The 23,296-nt window shown below is 59.6% G+C and overlaps 1 protein-coding gene across 1 annotated transcript in view; it reads right to left on the bottom strand.

The window, feature by feature from the left end:
* Nucleotides 1–467: 467 nt before the first annotated feature.
* The window catches only part of LOC148380585 (uncharacterized), a 51,545-nt gene continuing 28,716 nt past the window's right edge, over nucleotides 468–23,296 (bottom strand). The window contains exons 9-11 of the mRNA XM_088363415.1: nucleotides 1,013–1,238; nucleotides 767–901; nucleotides 468–619 (exon numbers count right to left, since the gene is read on the bottom strand). The gene's annotated coding sequence lies outside the window, so the exon portion shown is untranslated. The remainder of the gene's footprint in view (nucleotides 620–766; nucleotides 902–1,012; nucleotides 1,239–23,296) is intronic.

Consider the following 23,296-nt stretch of genomic DNA (forward strand, 5'->3'; position numbering starts at 1 on the left):
CACTCACTCACTCACTCACTCACTCACTCACTCACTCACTCACTCACTCACTCACCCTAACCCTAATCTCAAACCTTAACCCTAACTCACTCACTCACACTCAACTACTCACTCACTCACTCACTCACTCACTCATTCATTCACTCTAACCCTAACCCTAACTCACTCACTCACTCACTCACTCACTCACTCACCCTAACCTCAAACCCTATCCCTAACTCACTCACTCACACTCAACTACTCACTCACTCACTCACTAACTCACTCATTCACTCACTCTAACACTAACCCTAACCCCAAACCCTAACTCAGTCACTCACTCACACTCACTCACTCTATCTAACCCTAACCCTCACACTCAACTACTCACTCACTCTAACTCTAAACCCTAACCCTAACTCACTCACTCACTCACTCACACCCACTCACTCACTCACTCACTCACTCACTCACTCACTGTTTTGATCTTCATTGCCCATTTATTGGTTTGTGTACATATCAATATTGACACAAGTTTTTGACATGTTTATTTGTCTGCCAGTAGTGTACACGGTTCATTTGAGCTGTTGTAGCTGCTTGTCCGTGAGACGTTCACGTGGCCTCATCGTCACTCGGGAAGCTAAAACACAAAAGTCGGTTTTATTGTACCTACGTATGTTGTCATCATTACATGTTTTTTACTAAAAAATTATGACAAGCTTTGTTGATTTGATTTGATTTGTCCTTCAGCAGCATGTTGGAAACCGAACTGACAAGCTCTACCAACCTTTCCACCTTGGTCGCGTGTGCGAACGCGCAGCTTGTTGACTTGAGTTTCAGCGATGTCGGCCCTCTCCTCCGCATCGTCCAGCTCGTGCTGCAGCTTCCTGAACTTGGACATGTTGTTGTTGGCCTGCTCCTCCTGAACACGGGAAAACACAGGAGGAACATTTGAGAACACGTTGGGAACATTCGAATTGTCTGTATCGAGAATATGGAGCCTACCTAGTGGTTTAAACTTTCAATTACTTACTTTTAAATGTTTTTCATTTAAAAGTCAGTCGCGGCATCGTCCAGGCGCATTCAAGGTGGTCCTGGCTTCGTCTCAGCGCATCCAAGGCGGTCCCGGCGTTGTCCAGGCGCATCCCAGGCAGTCCTGGCTTGGTCCAAGCACATCCAAGGCGGTCTTTGCTTCGTCCAGGCGCATTCGAAGCAGTCCTGGCTTCATCCAGGCACGTCCAAGGCAGCGTACCAAATTGCTCAGTGCAAAAAAAAAAAAAAACACCATTGCAGAAGACCTACCTGCAGTCGTGGATATGGTCTCCATCATGCTGCCTCATTTACATTCATAAGGAAATCATTTTATTTACTTTTGTTTTGTAGGATAAAATGTTTTAACTATTGTGCTCCTTACTTTGAATTGAATATTAATTATTGCTGTTATTTCATTTAATATTATGTTTGCTCATTATTTTATTGTATTTTCTCCAGCATAAAATGGCAGCTGGTCAAGAATGTTTAGAGTTTAAAAATTCACAATTTATTATCTAATTTCAGGCAAAGTGATGCACATTCAATCTGTTCTGTTACAGACACAAAAACAATGTTATAATAAAGTTATTCTTTACTGTAAGTTGACCTTTCTTTTTTATTTAGTTTTGTTTGCTTGAATCATTCAAGTTTAATGTTAATAAGGGTACAAGCGTGGGGGGCTCAAAATGTTTTTTTCTCCCTGGGGGGCATCAGGGAATTGATTGAGCAGCACTGATCTAAGCGCAGGCGCAGGGCAGGGTAGGGCAGGGCAAGGGTGGGCAGTTTCAACCAGATGCGGGCACATGACATAGCCTTAACAAAGACTTATGCTAGTTGCGTTAATCTGTCGAAGGTGTTTTCCACCATTGATGCGCTAGCATCAAGCTAACCAACCTTAGCGTTCATCACATTTTCTTCACATACTGTGTCAAATCTGTATTGGGTGGTTTACAGCCACCAAAATATTTGAGCCACTAAGCTTAAATCAGTTTTAGGTATACATAATATATTGTATGCTGCGAGTATTGTTATATTTTCTGCCTACAAGTGTTGCTGCAAAGTTTGTGTTCAAATATCAGTGTTATATTGCAGTTATAATGACCGCAACATTAATCTAGAATTGTTAGCATTATATGTTAGCATTAAGCTCAGACAAAACAAACATCCGGGAGATGCTAAAATACTTGTCGTACAGTGTGACTTTTGTAAATGAAATATAATGACTTAGCGTAGGCACATCCAAGGCAGTCCTGGCGAGGTCCAGAAGCATTCAAGGAGTATCTAAGGCAGTCCCGGCATCGTCCAGGCGCATCCGAGGCAGTCCCGGCATCATCCAGGCTCAACCAATGTTCAGGCGCATGCAAGGCGGTATCAGCATCGTCTAGGCACATCCAAGACAGTCCCGGCGTTTTCCAAGTGCATCCAAAGAAGTCAAAGCAGCGTCCAGGCGCACCCATAGCGATACCGACGTCGCCCAGGCGCATTCAAGGCAGTCCAAGCGTTGTCCAGGTGCATCCAAGGTGCATTTAGAACGGTTCCCAGGGTTGTCCAGAAGCTTCCAAGGCTGATTAAAAGTAAATCCAAGGCACATCCAAGGCACATCCAAGGCGGTCCCGACGGACCCTCCTCTCCAGCACCCCTGAATAGACCTCAACAAGGAGGCTGAGGAGTGTGATACCCCTGTAATTGGAACACACCCTCCGGTCCCCCTTCTTAAAGAGGGGAACCACCACCCCAGTCTGCCAATCCAGAGGCACTGTCCTCGATGTCCACGCAACGTTGTAGAGGCGTGTCAGCCATGACAGCCCCACAACATCCAGAGCCTTTAAGAACTCCGGGCGGATCTCATCCACCCCCGGGGCGTTGCCACCGAGGAGTTTTTTAACTACCTCAGTGACTTCGACCCCAGAGATTGGAGAATCCGCCTCAGAGTCTCCAGGCCCTGCTTCCTCAATGGAAGGCGTGTAGGTGGAATTGAGGAGGTCTTCGAAATATTCTCCCCACCGACTCACGAAGTCCCGGGTCGAGGTCAGCAGCACGCCATCCCCACTGTAAACAGTGTTGACGTTGCACTGCTTCCCCCTCCTGAGACGCCGGATGGTGGACCAGAATTTCCTCGAAGCCATCCGAGAGTCATTCTCCATGGCCTCACCAAATGCATCCAAGGTGCATCAAAAGCGCATCAGAGGCGGTCCCGGCCAAGTCCAGGTGCATCCAAGGAGGTCCCGGCGTCTTCCAGGCCCATCCAAGGCAGTCCCAGCGTCTTCCAGACGCATCCAAGGCGATCTCTGGGTTGTCCAGGCGCACACTAGGCAGTCCCGTCGTCGTCCATGCGCATCCAAAGCGGCTTCGACGTTTCGACATCCAAGGCGGTCCCAGCGTCATCCAGGCGCATCTAAGGTGGTCCTGGCGTTGTCCGGGTCAATTCAAGGGAGTCCCAGCGTCATCCAGGCACATCCAAAGCAGTACCAATGTCGTCCAGGCGCTTCCAAGGTGCATCCAAGGCTCATCCAAGGCAGTCCCGGCTTCATCCAGGCGCATCCGAGGCGGTCCCGGAGTCGTTCAAGTGCACTCACGGCAGTCCTGGCGTCATCCAGGAGCATCCAAGGCTTATCCTAGGCAATCCCGGCGTTGTCCAGGAGCATCCACGGTGGTTCCAGCTTTGTCCAAGCGCTTCCAAGGTACATCCAAGGTGGTCGCGGCGTCATCCAGGCTCATCCAAGGCAGTCCCTGAGTCATCCAGCCTCATCCAAGGTGATTCCGGCATCGTCCAGGCTCATTCCAAGGCGGTCCCAGCGCCGATCAGGCGCATCCAAAGTGCATCCGAGGTGGTCCCGGTGTCGTCTAGGCGCAACAAAGGCAGTCCCTGCGTCGTCCAGGAGCATCCAAGGCAGTCTTGCCATAATCCAGGCGCATCCATGACGCATCCGAGGCACATCCTAGGCGGTCCTGGCGTCGTCCAGGCGCAACCAAGGCACATCCAAAGAAGTCCCGGCGTCGTCCAGGGGCATCCAAGGTGCATCCTTGACAGGCACATGAAAAGCACATCCAAGACGGTCCCAGCAACGTCCAGACACATCCAAGGCGGTCCTGGTGTCGTACAGGCGCATCAGAGGCGCATCAGAGGCGCATCCGAGGCGCATCCAAGCAGTATCCAAGGCAGTCCCGGCGCTGTCCAGGCGCATACAAGACGCATTCAAGGCAGTCCCAGCGTTTTTCAGGTGCATCCTAGGCGGTCCTGGCGTTGTCCAGGCGCAACCAAGGCACATCCTAAGAAGTCCCGGCGTCGTCCAGGCGCATCCAAGGCAGTCCCGGTGTCTTCCAGATTCATCCGAAGCATGTCCAAGGCGTTACCCGCAGCCGAGCCGCAGCCAAGCCGCAGCCCAGCCGCAGCCCAGCCACAGTCCAGCCGCAGCCCAGCCGCAGCCCAGCCGCAGCCCAGCCGCAGCCGAGCCGCAGCCGAGCCGCAGCCGAGCAGCAGCCGAGCCGCAGCCAAGGCAGTCCCTGCATCATCCAGGCGCATCCAAGGCACATCTAAGGGAGTCCCGGCTTCGTCCAGGGGCATCCAAGGTGCATCCTTGACAGTCCCGTAGTCGTCCAGCCTCATCCATGGGAGTCCTGGGGTCGTCCGGGCGCATCCAAGCCACATCCAAGACGATGTCGGCGTCGTTCAGGCACATTCAAGGCGGTCCTGGTGTCGCACAGGCGCATCAAACGCGCATCAAAGGCAGTCCCAGCATCGTCGACGCGCATCCAAGGTGGTCCCAATGTCGTCCAGGCGCCACAAAGGCGGTCCCTGGATCGTCCAGGCGCATACAAGGCGGTCCAGGCGTTGTCCAGGCACATCCAAGGCGTTCCAGAGATCACTAGACGCATCCAAGGCAATCCCAGCATCGTCCAGGCACATCCAAGACTGTCCCAGCGCCGATCAGGCGCATCCAAAGTGCATCCGAGGTGGTCCCGGTGTCGTCTAGGCGCAACAAAGGCAGTCCCTGCGTCGTCCAGGAGCATCCAAGGCAGTCTTGCCATAATCCAGGCGCATCCAAGACGCATCTGAGGCACATCCTAGGCGGTCCTGGCGTCGTCCAGGCGCAACCAAGGCACATCCAAAGAAGTCCTGGCGTCGTCCAGGGGCATCCAAGGTGCATCCTTGACAGGCACATATAAAGCACATCCAAGACGGTCCCAGCAACGTCCAGACACATCCAAGGCGGTCCTGGTGTCGTACAGGCGCATCAGAGGCGCATCAGAGGCGCATCCGAGGCGCATCCGAGGCGCATCCAAGCAGCATCCAAGGCAGTCCCGGCGTTGTCCAGGCGCATACAAGACGCATTCAAGGCAGTCCCGGCGTTTTTCAGGTGAATCCTAGGCGGTCCTGGCGTCGTTTAGGCGCAACCAAGGCACATCCAAAGAAGTCCCGGCGTCGTCCAGGCGCATCCAAGGCAGTCCCGGTGTCTTCCAGGTTCATCCGAAACATGTCCAAGGCGTAACCCGCAGCCGAGCCGCAGCCGAGCCGCAGCCCAGCCGCAGCAAAGCCGCAGCCCAGCCGCAGCCGAGCCGCAGCCCAGCCGCAGCCGAGCCGCAGCCCAGCCGCAGCCGAGCCGCAGCCGAGCCGCAGCCAAGGCAGTCCCTGCATCATCCAGGCGCATCCAATGCTCATCTAAGGCAGTCCCTGCATCATCCAGGCGCATCCAAGGCACATCTAAGGGAGTCCCGGCTTCGTCCAGGTGCATACAAGTAGGTCACGGCGTTATCCAGACGCATCCAAGGCAGTCCCGGCTTTGTCCAGGCGCATCCAAGGTGATACCGGCGTCTTTCAGGCCTATCCAAGGCGGTCGCGGCGTCATCCAGGCTCATTCAAGGCAGTCCCTGAGTCATCCAACCTCATCCAAGGAGATCCCGGCGTCGTCCAGGCTCATTCCAAGGCGGTCCAGGCGTCGTCCGGGCGCATCCAAGCCACATCCAAGACGATGTCGGCGTCGTTCAGGCACATTCAAGGCGGTCCTGGTGTCGCACAGGCGCATCAAACGCGCATCAAAGGCAGTTTCAGCATCGTCTACGCGCATCCAAGGTGGTCCCAATGTCGTCCAGGCGACACAAAGGCGGTCCCAGGATCGTCCAGGCGCATACTAGGCGGTCCAGGCGTTGTCCAGGCACATCCAAGGCGTTCCAGAGGTCACTAGACGCATCCAAGGCAATCCCAGCATCGTCCAGGCACATCCAAGACTGTCCCAGCGCCGATCAGGCGCATCCAAAGTGCATCCGAGGTGGTCCCGGTGTCGTCTAGGCGCAACAAAGGCAGTCCCTGCGTCGTCCAGGAGCATCCAAGGCAGTCTTGCCATAATCCAGGCGCATCCATGACGCATCCGAGGCACATCCTAGGCGGTCCTGGCGTCGTCCAGGCGCAACCAAGGCACATCCAAAGAAGTCCCGGCGTCGTCCAGGGGCATCCAAGGTGCATCCTTGACAGGCACATCAAAAGCACATCCAAGACGGTCCCAGCAACGTCCAGACACATCCAAGGCGGTCCTAGTGTCGTACAGGCGCATCAGAGGCGCATCAGAGGCGCATCAGAGGCGCATCAGAGGCGCATCAGAGGCGCATCCAAGCAGCATCCAAGGCAGTCCCGGCGTTGTCCAGGCGCATACAAGACGCATTCAAGGCAGTCCCGGCGTTTTTCAGGTGAATCCTAGGCGGTCCTGGCGTCGTTTAGGCGCAACCAAGGCACATCCAAAGAAGTCCCGGCGTCGTCCAGGGGCATCCAAGGTGCATCCTTGACAGGCACATCAAAAGCACATCCAAGACGGTCCCAGCAACGTCCAGACACATCCAAGGCGGTCCTGGTGTCGTACAGGCGCATCAGAGGCGCATCAGAGGTGCATCCGAGGCGCATCCAAGCAGCATCCAAGGCAGTCCCGGTGTTGTCCAGGCGCATACAAGACGCATTCAAGGCAGTCCCGGCGTTTTTCAGGTGAATCCTAGGCGGTCCTGGTGTCGTTTAGGCGCAACCAAGGCACATCCAAAGAAGTCCCGGCGTCGTCCAGGCGCATCCAAGGCCGTCCTGGTGTCTTCCAGATTTATCCGAAGCATGTCCAAGGCGTTACCCGCAGCCGAGCCGCAGCCAAGCCGCAGCCGAGCCGCAGCCCAGCCGCAGCCCAGCCGCAGCCCAGCCGCAGCCGAGCCGCAGCCGAGCCGCAGCCGAGCCGCAGCCGAGCCGCAGCCGAGCCGCAGCCGAGCCGCAGCCGAGCCGCAGCCAAGGCAGTCCCTGCATCATCCAGGCGCATCCAAGGCACATCTAAGGGAGTCCCGGCTTCGTCCAGGGGCATCCAAGGTGCATCCTTAACAGTCCCGTAGTCGTCCAGCCTCATCCAAGGGAGTCCTGGGGTCGTCCGGGCGCATCCAAGCCACATCCAAGACGATGTCGGCGTCGTTCAGGCACATTCAAGGCGGTCCTAGTGTCGCGCAGGCGCATCAAACGCGCATCAAAGGCAGTCCCAGCATCGTCTACGCGCATCCAAGGTGGTCCCAATGTCGTCCAGGCGCCACAACGGCGGTCCCAGGATCGTCCAGGCGCATACAAGGCGGTCCAGGCGTTGTCCAGGCACATCCAAGGCGTTCCAGAGGTCACTAGACGCATCCAAGGCAATCCCAGCATCGTCCAGGCACATCCAAGACTGTCCCAGCGCCGATCAGGCGCATCCAAAGTGCATCCGAGGTGGTCCCGGTGTCGTCTAGGCGCAACAAAGGCAGTCCCTGCATCGTCCAGGAGCATCCAAGGCAGTCTTGCCATAATCCAGGCGCATCCATGACGCATCCGAGGCACATCCTAGGCGGTCCTGGCGTCGTCCAGGCGCAACCAAGGCACATCCAAAGAAGTCCCGGCGTCGTCCAGGGGCATCCAAGGTGCATCCTTGACAGGCACATCAAAAGCACATCCAAGACGGTCCCAGCAACGTCCAGACACATCCAAGGCGGTCCTGGTGTCGTACAGGCGCATCAGAGGCGCATCAGAGGCGCATCCGAGGCGCATCCGAGGCGCATCCAAGCAGCATCCAAGGCAGTCCCGGCGTTGTCCAGGCGCATACAAGACGCATTCAAGGCAGTCCCGGCGTTTTTCAGGTGAATCCTAGGCGGTCCTGGCGTCGTTTAGGCGCAACCAAGGCACATCCAAAGAAGTCCCGGCGTCGTCCAGGCGCATCCAAGGCAGTCCCGGTGTCTTCCAGGTTCATCCGAAACATGTCCAAGGCGTAACCCGCAGCCGAGCCGCAGCCGAGCCGCAGCCCAGCCGCAGCAAAGCCGCAGCCCAGCCGCAGCCGAGCCGCAGCCCAGCCGCAGCCGAGCCGCAGCCGAGCCGCAGCCGAGCCGCAGCCGAGCCGCAGCCAAGGCAGTCCCTGCATCATCCAGGCACATCCAAGGCTCATCTAAGGCAGTCCCTGCATCATCCAGGCGCATCCAAGGCACATCTAAGGGAGTCCCGGCTTCGTCCAGGTGCATACAAGTAGGTCACGGCGTGATCCAGACGCATCCAAGGCAGTCCCGGCTTTGTCCAGGCGCATCCAAGGTGATACCGGCGTCTTTCAGGCCTATCCAAGACGGTCGCGGCGTCATCCAGGCTCATCCAAGGCAGTCCCTGAGTCATCCAACCTCATCCAAGGAGATCCCGGCGTCGTCCAGGCTCATTCCAAGGCGGTCCAGGCGTTGTCCGGGCGCATTCAAGCCACATCCAAGACGATGTCGGCGTCGTTCAGGCACATTCAAGGCGGTCCTGGTGTCGCACAGGCGCATCAAACGCGCATCAGAGGCAGTCCCAGCATCGTCTACGCGCATCCAAGGTGGTCCCAATGTCGTCCAGGCGCCACAAAGGCGGTCCCGGGATCGTCCAGGCGCATACAAGGCGGTCCAGGCGTTGTCCAGGCACATCCAAGGCGTTCCAGAGGTCACTAGACGCATCCAAGGCAATCCCAGCATCGTCCAGGCACATCCAAGACTGTCCCAGCGCCGATCAGGCGCATCCAAAGTGCATCCGAGGTGGTCCCGGTGTCGTCTAGGCGCAACAAAGGCAGTCCCTGCGTCGTCCAGGAGCATCCAAGGCAGTCTTGCCATAATCCAGGCGCATCCATGACGCATCCGAGGCACATCCTAGGCGTTCCTGGCTTCGTCCAGGCGCAACCAAGGCACATCCAAAGAAGTCCCGGCGTCGTCCAGGGGCATCCAAGGTGCATCCTTAACAGGCACATCAAAAGCACATCCAAGATGGTCCCAGCAACGTCCAGACACATCCAAGGCGGTCCTGGTGTCGTACAGGCGCATCAGAGGCGCATTCGAGGCGCATCTAAGCAGCATCCAAGGCAGTCCCGGCGTTGTCCAGGCGCATACAAGACGCATTCAAGGCAGTCCCGGCGTTTTTCAGGTGAATCCTAGGCGGTCCTGGCGTCGTTTAGGCGCAACTAAGGCACATCCAAAGAAGTCCCGGCGTCGTCCAGGGGCATCCAAGGTGCATCCTTGACAGGCACATCAAAAGCACATCCAAGACGGTCCCAGCAACGTCCAGACACATCCAAGGCGGTCCTGGTGTCGTACAGGCGCATCAGAGGCGCATCAGAGGTGCATCCGAGGGGCATCCAAGCAGCATCCAAGGCAGTCCCGGCGTTGTCCAGGCGCATACAAGACGCATTCAAGGCAGTCCCGGCGTTTTTCAGGTAAATCCTAGGCGGTCCTGGCGTCGTTTAGGCGCAACCAAGGCACATCCAAAGAAGTCCCGGCGTCGTCCAGGCGCATCCAAGGCAGTCCCGGTGTCTTCCAGATTCATCCGAAGCATGTCCAAGGCGTTACCCGCAGCCGAGCCGCAGCCAAGCCGCAGCCGAGCCGCAGCCCAGCCACAGCCCAGCCGCAGCCCAGCCGCAGCCGAGCCGCAGACGAGCCGCAGCCGAGCCGCAGCCGAGCCGCAGCCGAGCCGCAGCCGAGCCGCAGCCGAGCCGCAGCCAAGGCAGTCTCTGCATCATCCAGGCTCATCCAAGGCACATCTAAGGGAGTCCCGGCTTCGTCCAGGGGCATCCAAGGTGCATCCTTAACAGTCCCGTAGTCGTCCAGCCTCATCCAAGGGAGTCCTGGGGTCGTCCGGGCGCATCCAAGCCACATCCAAGACGATGTCGGCGTCGTTCAGGCACATTCAAGGCGGTCCTGGTGTCGCACAGGCGCATCAAACGCGCATCAAAGGCAGTCCCAGCATCGTCTACGCGCATCCAAGGTGGTCCCAAATGTCGTCCAGGCGCCACAAAGACGGTCCCAGGATCGTCCAGGTGCATACAAGGCGGTCCAGGCGTTGTCCAGGCACATCCAAGGCGTTCCAGAGGTCACTAGACGCATCCAAGGCAATCCCAGCATCGTCCAGGCACATCCAAGACTGTCCCAGCGCCGATCAGGCGCATCCAAAGTGCATCCGAGGTGGTCCCGGTGTCGTCTAGGCGCAACAAAGGCAGTCCCTGCGTCGTCCAGGAGCATCCAAGGCAGTCTTGCCATAATCCAGGCGCATCCATGACGCATCCAAGGCACATCCTAGGCGGTCCTGGCGTCGTCCAGGCGCAACCAAGGCACATCCAAAGAAGTCCCGGCGTCGTCCAGGGGCATCCAAGGTGCATCCTTGACAGGCACATCAAAAGCACATCCAAGACGGTCCCAGCAACGTCCAGACACATCCAAGGCCGGCCTGGTGTCGTACAGGCGCATCAGAGGCGCATCAGAGGCGCATCCGAGGCGCATCCAAGCAGCATCCAAGGCAGTCCCGGCGTTGTCCAGGCGCATACAAGACGCATTCAAGGCAGTCCCGGCGTTTTTCAGGTGAATCCTAGGCGGTCCTGGCGTCGTATAGGCGCAACCAAGGCACATCCAAAGAAGTCCCGGCGTCGTCCAGGGGCATCCAAGGTGCATCCTTGACAGGCACATCAAAAGCACATCCAAGACGGTCCCAGCAACGTCCAGACACATCCAAGGCGGTCCTGGTGTCGTACAGGCGCATCAGAGGCGCATCAGAGGCGCATCCGAGGCGCATCCAAGCAGCATCCAAGGCAGTCCCGGCGTTGTCCAGGCGCATACAAGACGCATTCAAGGCAATCCCGGCGTTTTTCAGGTGAATCCTAGGCGGTCCTGGCGTCGTTTAGGCGCAACCAAAGCACATCCAAAGAAGTCCCGGCGTCGTCCAGGGGCATCCAAGGTGCATCCTTGACAGGCACATCAAAAGCACATCCAAGACGGTCCCAGCAACGTCCAGACACATCCAAGGCGGTCCTGGTGTCGTACAGGCGCATCAGAGGCGCATCAGAGGTGCATCCGAGGCGAATCCAAGCAGCATCCAAGGCAGTCCCGGTGTTGTCCAGGCGCATACAAGACGCATTCAAGGCAGTCCCGGCGTTTTTCAGGTGAATCCTAGGTGGTCCTGGCGTCGTTTAGGCGCAACCAAGGCACATCCAAAGAAGTCCCGGCGTCGTCCAGGCGCATCCAAGGCGGTCCCGGTGTCTTCCAGATTCATCCAAAGCATGTCCAAGGCGTTACCAGCAGCCGAGCCGCAGCCAAGCCGCAGCCGAGCCGCAGCCCAGCCGCAGCCCAGCCGCAGCCCAGCCGCAGCCGAGCCGCAGCCGAGCCGCAGCCGAGCCGCAGCCGAGCCGCAGCCGAGCCGCAGCCAAGGCAGTCCCTGCGTTGTCCAGGCGCATACAAGACGCATTCAAGGCAGTCCCGGTGTTTTTCAGGTGAATCCTAGGCGGTCCTGGCGTCGTTTAGGCGCAACCAAGGCACATCCAAAGATGTCCCGGCGTCGTCTAGGCGCAACAAAGGCAGTCCCTGCGTCGTCCAGGAGCATCAAAGGCAGTCTTGCCATAATCCAGGCGCATCCATGACGCATCCGAGGCACATCCTAGGCGGTCCTGGCGTCGTCCAGGCGCAACCAAGGCACATCCAAAGAAGTCCCGGCGTCGTCCAGGGGCATCCAAGGTGCATCCTTGACAGGCACATCAAAAGCACATCCAAGACGGTCCCAGCAACGTCCAGACACATCCAAGGCGGTCCTGGTGTCGTACAGGCGCATCAGAGGCGCATCAGAGGCGCATCCGAGGCGCATCCAAGCAGCATCCAAGGCAGTCCCGGCGTTGTCCAGGCGCATACAAGACGCATTCAAGGCAGTCCCGGCGTTTTTCAGGTGAATCCTAGGCGGTCCTGGCGTCGTTTAGGCGCAACCAAGGCACATCCAAAGAAGTCCCGGCGTCGTCCAGGGGCATCCAAGGTGCATCCTTGACAGGCACATCAAAAGCACATCCAAGACGGTCCCAGCAACGTCCAGACACATCCAAGGCGGTCCTGGTGTCGTACAGGCGCATCAGAGGCGCATCAGAGGTGCATCCGAGGCGCATCCAAGCAGCATCCAAGGCAGTCCCGGTGTTGTCCAGGCGCATACAAGACGCATTCAAGGCAGTCCCGGCGTTTTTCAGGTGAATCCTAGGCGGTCCTGGCGTCGTTTAGGCGCAACCAAGGCACATCCAAAGAAGTCCCGGCGTCGTCCAGGCGCATCCAAGGCGGTCCCGGTGTCTTCCAGATTTATCCGAAGCATGTCCAAGGCGTTACCCGCAGCCGAGCCGCAGCCAAGCCGCAGCCGAGCCGCAGCCCAGCCGCAGCCCAGCCGCAGCCCAGCCGCAGCCGAACCGCAGCCGAGCCGCAGCCGAGCCGCAGCCGAGCCGCAGCCAAGGCAGTCCCTGCATCATCCAGGCGCATCCAAGGCACATCTAAGGGAGTCCCGGCTTCGTCCAGGGGCATCCAAGGTGCATCCTTAACAGTCCCGTAGTCGTCCAGCCTCATCCAAGGGAGTCCTGGGGTCGTCCGGGCGCATCCAAGCCACATCCAAGACGATGTCGGCGTCGTTCAGGCACATTCAAGGCGGTCCTGGTGTCGCACAGGCGCATCAAACGCGCATCAAAGGCAGTCCCAGCATCGTCTACGCGCATCCAAGGTGGTCCCAATGTCGTCCAGGCGCCACAAAGGCGGTCCCAGGATCGTCCAGGCGCATACAAGGCGGTCCAGGCGTTGTCCAGGCACATCCAAGGCGTTCCAGAGGTCACTAGACGCATCCAAGGCAATCCCAGCATCGTCCAGGCACATCCAAGACTGTCCCAGCGCCAATCAGGCGCATCCAAAGTCCATCCGAGGTGGTCCCGGTGTCGTCTAGGCGCAACAAAGGCAGTCCCTGCGTCGTCCAGGAGCATCCAAGGCAGTCTTGCCATAATCCAGGCGCATCCATGACGCATCCGAGGCACATCCTAGGCGGTCCTGGCGTCGTCCAGGCGCAACCAAGGCACATCCAAAGAAGTCCCGGCGTCGTCCAGGGGCATCCAAGGTGCATCCTTGACAGGCACATCAAAAGCACATCCAAGACGGTCCCAGCAACGTCCAGACACATCCAAGGCGGTCCTGGTGTTGTACAGGCGCATCAGAGGCGCATCAGAGGCGCATCTGAGGCGCATCCAAGCAGCATCCAAGGCAGTCCCGGCGTTGTCCAGGCGCATACAAGACGCATTCAAGGCAGTCCCGGCGTTTTTCAGGTGAATCCTAGGCGGTCATGGCGTCGTTTAGGCGCAACCAAGGCACATCCAAAGAAGTCCCGGCGTCGTCTAGGCGCAACAAAGGCAGTCCCTGCGTCGTCCAGGAGCATCAAAGGCAGTCTTGCCATAATCCAGGCGCATCCATGACGCATCCGAGGTACATCCTAGGCGGTCCTGGCGTCGTCCAGGCGCAACCAAGGCACATCCAAAGAAGTCCCGGCGTCGTCCAGGGGCATCCAAGGTGCATCCTTGACAGGCACATCAAAAGCACATCCAAGACGGTCCCAGCAACGTCCAGACACATCCAAGGCGGTCCTGGTGTCGTACAGGCGCATCAGAGGCGCATCAGAGGTGCATCCGAGGCGCATCCAAGCAGCATCCAAGGCAGTCCCGGCGTTGTCCAGGCGCATACAAGACGCATTTAAGGCAGTCCCGGCGTTTTTCAGGTGAATCCTAGGCGGTCCTGGCGTCGTTTAAGCGCAACCAAGGCACATCCAAAGAAGTCCCGGCGTCGTCCAGGCGCATCCAAGGCAGTCCCGGTGTCTTCCAGATTCATCCGAAGCATGTCCACGGCGTTACCCGCAGCCGAGCCGCAGCCAAGCCGCAGCCGAGCCGCAGCCCAGCCGCAGCCCAGCCGCAGCCCAGCCGCAGCCCAGCCACAGCCCAGCCGCAGCCCAGCCGCAGCCGAGCCGCAGCTGAGCCGCAGCCGAGCCGCAGCCGAGCCGCAGCCGAGCCGCAGCCAAGGCAGTCCCTGCATCATCCAGGCGCATCCAAGGCACATCTAAGGGAGTCCCGGCTTCGTCCAGGGGCATCCAAGGTGCATCCTTAACAGTCCCGTAGTCGTCCAGCCTCATCCAAGGGAGTCCTGGGGTCGTCAGGGCGCATCCAAGCCACATCCAAGACGATGTCGGCGTCGTTCAGGCACATTCAAGGCGGTCCTGGTGTCGCACAGGCGCATCAAACGCGCATCAAAGGCAGTCCCAGCATCGTCTACGCGCATCCAAGGTGGTCCCAATGTCGTCCAGGCGCCACAAAGGCGGTCCCAGGATCGTCCAGGCGCATACAAGGCGGTCCAGGCGTTGTCCAGGCACATCCAAGGCGTTCCAGAGGTCACTAGACGCATCCAAGGCAATCCCAGCATCGTCCAGGCACATCCAAGACTGTCTTAGCGCCGATCAGGCGCATCCAAAGTCCATCCGAGGTGGTCCCGGTGTCGTCTAGGCGCAACAAAGGCAGTACCTGCGTCGTCCAGGAGCATCCAAGGCAGTCTTGCCATAATCCAGGCGCATCCATGACGCATCCGAGGCACATCCTAGGCGGTCCTGGCGTCGTCCAGGCGCAACCAAGGCACATCCAAAGAAGTCCCGGCGTCATCCAGGGGCATCCAAGGTGCATCCTTGACAGGCACATCAAAAGCACATCCAAGACGGTCCCAGCAACGTCCAGACACATCCAAGGCGGTCCTGGTGTCGTACAGGCGCATCAGAGGCGCATCAGAGGCGCATCCGAGGCGCATCCAAGCAGCATCCAAGGCAGTCCCGGCGTTGTCCAGGCGCATACAAGACGCATTCAAGGCAGTCCCGGCGTTTTTCAGGTGAATCCTAGGCGGTCATGGCGTCGTTTAGGCGCAACCAAGGCACATCCAAAGAAGTCCCGGCGTCGTCTAGGCGCAACAAAGGCAGTCCCTGCGTCGTCCAGGAGCATCAAACGCAGTCTTGCCATAATCCAGGCGCATCCATGACGCATCCGAGGTACATCCTAGGCGGTCCTGGCGTCGTCCAGGCGCAACCAAGGCACATCCAAAGAAGTCCCGGCGTCGTCCAGGGGCATCCAAGGTGCATCCTTGACAGGCACATCAAAAGCACATCCAAGACGGTCCCAGCAACGTCCAGACACATCCAAGGCGGTCCTGGTGTCGTACAGGCGCATCAGAGGCGCATCAGAGGTGCATCCGAGGCGCATCCAAGCAGCATCCAAGGCAGTCCCGGCGTTGTCCAGGCGCATACAAGACGCATTCAAGGCAGTCCCGGCGTTTTTCAGGTGAATCCTAGGCGGTCCTGGCGTCGTTTAGGCGCAACCAAGGCACATCCAAAGAAGTCCCGGCGTCGTCCAGGCGCATCCAAGGCAGTCCCGGTGTCTTCCAGGTTCATCCGAAACATGTCCAAGGCGTAACCCGCAGCCGAGCCGCAGCCGAGCCGCAGCCCAGCCGCAGCAAAGCCGCAGCAAAGCCGCAGCCCAGCCGCAGCCGAGCCGCAGCCCAGCCGCAGCCGAGCCGCAGCCGAGCCGCAGCCGAGCCGCAGCCGAGCCGCAGCCGAGCCGCAGCCAAGGCAGTCCCTGCATCATCCAGGCGCATCCAATGCTCATCTAAGGCAGTCCCTGCATCATCCAGGCGCATCCAAGGCACATCTAAGGGAGTCCTGGCTTCGTCCAGGTGCATACAAGTAGGTCACGGCGTTATCCAGACGCATCCAAGGCAGTCCCGGCTTTGTCCAGGCGCATCCAAGGTGATACCGGCGTCTTTCAGGCCTATCCAAGGCGGTCGCGGCGTCATCCAGGCTCATTCAAGGCAGTCCCTGAGTCATCCAACCTCATCCAAGGAGATCCCGGCGTCGTCCAGGCTCATTCCAAGGCGGTCCAGGCGTCGTCCGGGCGCATCCAAGCCACATCCAAGACGATGTCGGCGTCGTTCAGGCACATTCAAGGCGGTCCTGGTGTCGCACAGGCGCATCAAACGCGCATCAAAGGCAGTCCCAGCATCGTCTACGCGCATCCAAGGTGGTCCCAATGTCGTCCAGGCGCCACAAAGGCGGTCCCAGGATCGTCCAGACGCATACTAGGCGGTCCAGGCGTTGTCCAGGCACATCCAAGGCGTTCCAGAGGTCACTAGACACATCCAAGGCAATCCTAGCATCGTCCAGGCACATCCAAGACTGTCCCAGCGCTGATCAGGCGCATCCAAAGTGCATCCGAGGTGGTCCCGGTGTCGTCTAGGCGCAACAAAGGCAGTCCCTGCGTCGTCCAGGAGCATCCAAGGCAGTCTTGCCATAATCCAGGCGCATCCATGACGCATCCGAGGCACATCCTAGGCGGTCCTGGCGTCGTCCAGGCGCAACCAAGGCACATCTAAAGAAGTCCCGGCGTCGTCCAGGGGCATCCAAGGTGCATCCTTGACAGGCACATCAAAAGCACATCCAAGACGGTCCCAGCAACGTCCAGACACATCCAAGGCGGTCCTGGTGTCGTACAGGCGCATCCGAGGCGCATCAGAGGCGCATCAGAGGCGCATCCGAGGCGCATCCAAGCAGCATCCAAGGCAGTCCCGGCGTTGTCCAGGCTTATACAAGACGCATTCAAGGCAGTCCCGGCGTTTTTCAGGTGAATCCTAGGCGGTCCTGGCGTCGTCCAGGCGCAACCAAGGCACATCCAAAGAAGTCCCGGCGTCGTCCAGGGGCATCCAAGGTGCATCCTTGACAGGCACATCAAAAGCACATCCAAGACGGTCCCAGCAACGTCCAGACACATCCAAGGCGGTCCTGGTGTCGTACAGGCGCATCAGAGGCGCATCAGAGGTGCATCCGAGGCGAATCCAAGCAGCATCCAAGGCAGTCCCGGTGTTGTCCAGGCGCATACAAGACGCATTCAAGGCAGTCCCGGCGTTTTTCAGGTGAATCCTAGGCGGTCCTGGCGTCGTTTAGGCGCAACCAAGGCACATCCAAAGAAGTCCCGGCGTCGTCCAGGCGCATCCAAGGCAGTCCCGGTGTCTTCCAGATTCATCCGAAGCATGTCCAAGGCGTTACCCGCAGCCGAGCCGCAGCCAAGCCGCAGCCGAGCCGCAGCCCAGCCGCAGCCCAGCCGCAGCCCAGCCGCAGCCCAGCCGCAGCCGAGCCGCAGCCGAGCCGCAGCCGAGCCGCAGCCGAGCCGCAGCCAAGGCAGTCCCTGCATCATCCAGGCGCATCCAAGGCACATCTAAGGGAGTCCCGGCTTCGTCCAGGGGCATCCAAGGTGCATCCTTAACAGTCCCGTAGTCGTCCAGCCTCATCCAAGGGAGTCCTGGGGTCGTCCGGGCGCATCCAAGCCACATCCAAGACGATGTCGGCGTCGTTCAGGCACATTCAAGGCGGTCCTGGTGTCGCACAGGCGCATCAAACGCGCATCAAAGGCAGTCCCAGCATCGTCTACGCGCATCCAAGGTGGTCCCAATGTCGTCCAGGCGCCACAAAGGCGGTCCCAGGATCGTCCAGGCGCATACAAGGCGGTCCAGGCGTTGTCCAGGCACATCCAAGGCGTTCCAGAGGTCACTAGACGCATCCAAGGCAATCCCAGCATCGTCCAGGCACATCCAAGACTGTCCCAGCGCCGATCAGGCGCATCCAAAGTGCATCCGAGGTGGTCCCGGTGTCGTCTAGGCGCAACAAAGGCAGTCCCTGCGTCGTCCAGGAGCATCCAAGGCAGTCTTGCCATAATCCAGGCGCATCCATGACGCATCCGAGGCACATCCTAGGCGGTCCTGGTGTCGTCCAGGCGCAACCAAGGCACATCCAAAGAAGTCCTGGCGTCGTCCAGGGGCATCCAAGGTGCATCCTTGACAGGCACATCAAAAGCACATCCAAGACGGTCCCAGCAACGTCCAGACACATCCAAGGTGGTCCTGGTGTCGTACAGACGCATCAGAGGCGCATCCGAGGCGCATCCGAGGCGCATCCAAGCAGCATCCAAGGCAGTCCCGGCGTTGTCCAGGCGCATACAAGACGCATTCAAGGCAGTCCCGGCGTTTTTCAGGTGAATCCTAGGCGGTCCTGGCGTCGTTTAGGCGCAACCAAGGCACATCCAAAGAAGTCCCGGCGTCGTCCAGGCGCATCCAAGGCAGTCCCGGTGTCTTCCAGGTTCATCCGAAACATGTCCAAGGCGTAACCCGCAGCCGAGCCGCAGCCGAGCCGCAGCCCAGCCGCAGCAAAGCCGCAGCCCAGCCGCAGCCGAGCCGCAGCCCAGCCGCAGCCGAGCCGCAGCCCAGCCGCAGCCGAGCCGCAGCCGAGCCGCAGCCAAGGCAGTCCCTGCATCATCCAGGCGCATCCAATGCTCATCTAAGGCAGTCCCTGCATCATCCAGGCGCATCCAAGGCACATCTAAGGGAGTCCCGGCTTCGTCCAGGTGCATACAAGTAGGTCACGGCGTTATCCAGACGCATCCAAGGCAGTCCCGGCTTTGTCCAGGCGTATCCAAGGTGATACCGGCGTCTTTCAGGCCTATCCAAGGCGGTCGCGGCGTCATCCAGGCTCATTCAAGGCAGTCCCTGAGTCATCCAACCTCATCCAAGGAGATCCCGGCGTCGTCCAGGCTCATTCCAAGGCGGTCCAGGCGTCGTCCGGGCGCATCCAAGCCACATCCAAGACGATGTCGGCGTCGTTCAGGCACATTCAAGGCGGTCCTGGTGTCGCACAGGCGCATCAAACGCACATCAAAGGCAGTTCCAGCATCGTCTACGCGCATCCAAGGTGGTCCCAATGTCGTCCAGGCGCCACAAAGGCGGTCCCAGGATCGTCCAGGCGCATACTAGGCGGTCCAGGCGTTGTCCAGGCACATCCAAGGCGTTCCAGAGGTCACTAGACGCATCCAAGGCAATCCCAGCATCGTCCAGGCACATCCAAGACTGTCCCAGCGCCGATCAGGCGCATCCAAAGTGCATCCGAGGTGGTCCCGGTGTCGTCTAGGCGCAACAAAGGCAGTCCCTGCGTCGTCCAGGAGCATCCAAGGCAGTCTTGCCATAATCCAGGCGCATCCATGACGCATCCGAGGCACATCCTAGGCGGTCCTGGCGTCGTCCAGGCGCAACCAAGGCACATCCAAAGAAGTCCCGGCGTCGTCCAGGGGCATCCAAGGTGCATCCTTGACAGGCACATCAAAAGCACATCCAAGACGGTCCCAGCAACGTCCAGACACATCCAAGGCGGTCCTGGTGTCGTACAGGCGCATCAGAGGCGCATCAGAGGCGCATCAGAGGCGCATCAGAGGCGCATCCGAGGCGCATCCAAGCAGCATCCAAGGCAGTCCCGGCGTTGTCCAGGCGCATACAAGACGCATTCAAGGCAGTCCCGGCGTTTTTCAGGTGAATCCTAGGCGGTCCTGGCGTCGTTTAGGCGCAACCAAGACACATCCAAAGAAGTCCCGGCGTCGTCCAGGGGCATCCAAGGTGCATCCTTGACAGGCACATCAAAAGCACATCCAAGACGGTCCCAGCAACGTCCAGACACATCCAAGGCGGTCCTGGTGTCGTACAGGCGCATCAGAGGCGCATCAGAGGTGCATCCGAGGCGCATCCAAGCAGCATCCAAGGCAGTCCCGGTGTTGTCCAGGCGCATACAAGACGCATTCAAGGCAGTCCCGGCGTTTTTCAGGTGAATCCTAGGCGGTCCTGGTGTCGTTTAGGCGCAACCAAGGCACATCCAAAGAAGTCCCGGCGTCGTCCAGGCGCATCCAAGGCGGTCCTGGTGTCTTCCAGATTTATCCGAAGCATGTCCAAGGCGTTACCCGCAGCCGAGCCGCAGCCAAGCCGCAGCCGAGCCGCAGCCCAGCCGCAGCCCAGCCGCAGCCGAGCCGCAGCCGAGCCGCAGCCGAGCCGCAGCCGAGCCGCAGCCGAGCCGCAGCCGAGCCGCAGCCAAGGCAGTCCCTGCATCATCCAGGCGCATCCAAGGCACATCTAAGGGAGTCCCGGCTTCGTCCAGGGGCATCCAAGGTGCATCCTTAACAGTCCCGTAGTCGTCCAGCCTCATCCAAGGGAGTCCTGGGGTCGTCCGGGCGCATCCAAGCCACATCCAAGACGATGTCGGCGTCGTTCAGGCACATTCAAGGCGGTCCTGGTGTCGCGCAGGCGCATCAAACGCGCATCAAAGGCAGTCCCAGCATCGTCTACGCGCATCCAAGGTGGTCCCAATGTCGTCCAGGCGCCACAAAGGCGGTCCCAGGATCGTCCAGGCGCATACAAGGCGGTCCAGGCGTTGTCCAGGCACATCCAAGGCGTTCCAGAGGTCACTAGACGCATCCAAGGCAATCCCAGCATCGTCCAGGCACATCCAAGACTGTCCCAGCGCCGATCAGGCGCATCCAAAGTGCATCCGAGGTGGTCCCGGTGTCGTCTAGGCGCAACAAAGGCAGTCTTGCCATAATCCAGGCGCATCCATGACGCATCCGAGGCACATCCTAGGCGGTCCTGGTGTCGTCCAGGCGCAACCAAGGCACATCCAAAGAAGTCCTGGCGTCGTCCAGGGGCATCCAAGGTGCATCCTTGACAGGCACATCAAAAGCACATCCAAGACGGTCCCAGCAACGTCCAGACACATCCAAGGTGGTCCTGGTGTCGTACAGACGCATCAGAGGCGCATCCGAGGCGCATCCGAGGCGCATCCAAGCAGCATCCAAGGCAGTCCCGGCGTTGTCCAGGCGCATACAAGACGCATTCAAGGCAGTCCCGGCGTTTTTCAGGTGAATCCTAGGCGGTCCTGGCGTCGTTTAGGCGCAACCAAGGCACATCCAAAGAAGTCCCGGCGTCGTCCAGGCGCATCCAAGGCAGTCCCGGTGTCTTCCAGGTTCATCCGAAACATGTCCAAGGCGTAACCCGCAGCCGAGCCGCAGCCGAGCCGCAGCCCAGCCGCAGCAAAGCCGCAGCCCAGCCGCAGCCGAGCCGCAGCCCAGCCGCAGCCGAGCCGCAGCCCAGCCGCAGCCGAGCCGCAGCCGAGCCGCAGCCAAGGCAGTCCCTGCATCATCCAGGCGCATCCAATGCTCATCTAAGGCAGTCCCTGCATCATCCAGGCGCATCCAAGGCACATCTAAGGGAGTCCCGGCTTCGTCCAGGTGCATACAAGTAGGTCACGGCGTTATCCAGACGCATCCAAGGCAGTCCCGGCTTTGTCCAGGCGCATCCAAGGTGATACCGGCGTCTTTCAGGCCTATCCAAGGCGGTCGCGGCGTCATCCAGGCTCATTCAAGGCAGTCCCTGAGTCATCCAACCTCATCCAAGGAGATCCCGGCGTCGTCCAGGCTCATTCCAAGGCGGTCCAGGCGTCGTCCGGGCGCATCCAAGCCACATCCAAGACGATGTCGGCGTCGTTCAGGCACATTCAAGGCGGTCCTGGTGTCGCACAGGCGCATCAAACGCGCATCAAAGGCAGTTTCAGCATCGTCTACGCGCATCCAAGGTGGTCCCAATGTCGTCCAGGCGACACAAAGGCGGTCCCAGGATCGTCCAGGCGCATACTAGGCGGTCCAGGCGTTGTCCAGGCACATCCAAGGCGTTCCAGAGGTCACTAGACGCATCCAAGGCAATCCCAGCATCGTCCAGGCACATCCAAGACTGTCCCAGCGCCGATCAGGCGCATCCAAAGTGCATCCGAGGTGGTCCCGGTGTCGTCTAGGCGCAACAAAGGCAGTCCCTGCGTCGTCCAGGAGCATCCAAGGCAGTCTTGCCATAATCCAGGCGCATCCATGACGCATCCGAGGCACATCCTAGGCGGTCCTGGCGTCGTCCAGGCGCAACCAAGGCACATCCAAAGAAGTCCCGGCGTCGTCCAGGGGCATCCAAGGTGCATCCTTGACAGGCACATCAAAAGCACATCCAAGACGGTCCCAGCAACGTCCAGACACATCCAAGGCGGTCCTGGTGTCGTACAGGCGCATCAGAGGCGCATCAGAGGCGCATCCGAGGCGCATCCAAGCAGCATCCAAGGCAGTCCCGGCGTTGTCCAGGCGCATACAAGACGCATTCAAGGCAGTCCCGGCGTTTTTCAGGTGAATCCTAGGCGGTCCTGGCGTCGTTTAGGCGCAACCAAGGCACATCCAAAGAAGTCCCGGCGTCGTCCAGGGGCATCCAACGTGCATCCTTGACAGGCACATCAAAAGCACATCCAAGACGGTCCCAGCAACGTCCAGACACATCCAAGGCGGTCCTGGTGTCGTACAGGCGCATCAGAGGCGCATCAGAGGTGCATCCGAGGCGCATCCAAGCAGCATCCAAGGCAGTCCCGGTGTTGTCCAGGCGCATACAAGACGCATTCAAGGCAGTCCCGGCGTTTTTCAGGTGAATCCTAGGCGGTCCTGGCGTCGTTTAGGCGCAACCAAGGCACATCCAAAGAAGTCCCGGCGTCGTCCAGGCGCATCCAAGGCGGTCCCGGTGTCTTCCAGATTTATCCGAAGCATGTCCAAGGCGTTACCCGCAGCCGAGCCGCAGCCAAGCCGCAGCCGAGCCGCAGCCCAGCCGCAGCCCAGCCGCAGCCCAGCCGCAGCCGAACCGCAGCCGAGCCGCAGCCGAGCCGCAGCCGAGCCGCAGCCGAGCCGCAGCCAAGGCAGTCCCTGCATCATCCAGGCGCATCCAAGGCACATCTAAGGGAGTCCCGGCTTCGTCCAGGGGCATCCAAGGTGCATCCTTAACAGTCCCGTAGTCGTCCAGCCTCATCCAAGGGAGTCCTGGGGTCGTCCGGGCGCATCCAAGCCACATCCAAGACGATGTCGGCGTCGTTCAGGCACATTCAAGGCGGTCCTGGTGTCGCACAGGCGCATCAAACGCGCATCAAAGGCAGTCCCAGCATCGTCTACGCGCATCCAAGGTGGTCCCAATGTCGTCCAGGCGCCACAAAGGCGGTCCCAGGATCGTCCAGGCGCATACAAGGCGGTCCAGGCGTTGTCCAGGCACATCCAAGGCGTTCCAGAGGTCACTA

Source organism: Syngnathus floridae, chromosome 20, assembly GCF_059516105.1.
Source record: "Syngnathus floridae isolate MCC-2025c chromosome 20, RoL_Sflo_1.0, whole genome shotgun sequence".
NCBI lineage: Eukaryota > Metazoa > Chordata > Actinopteri > Syngnathiformes > Syngnathidae > Syngnathus > Syngnathus floridae.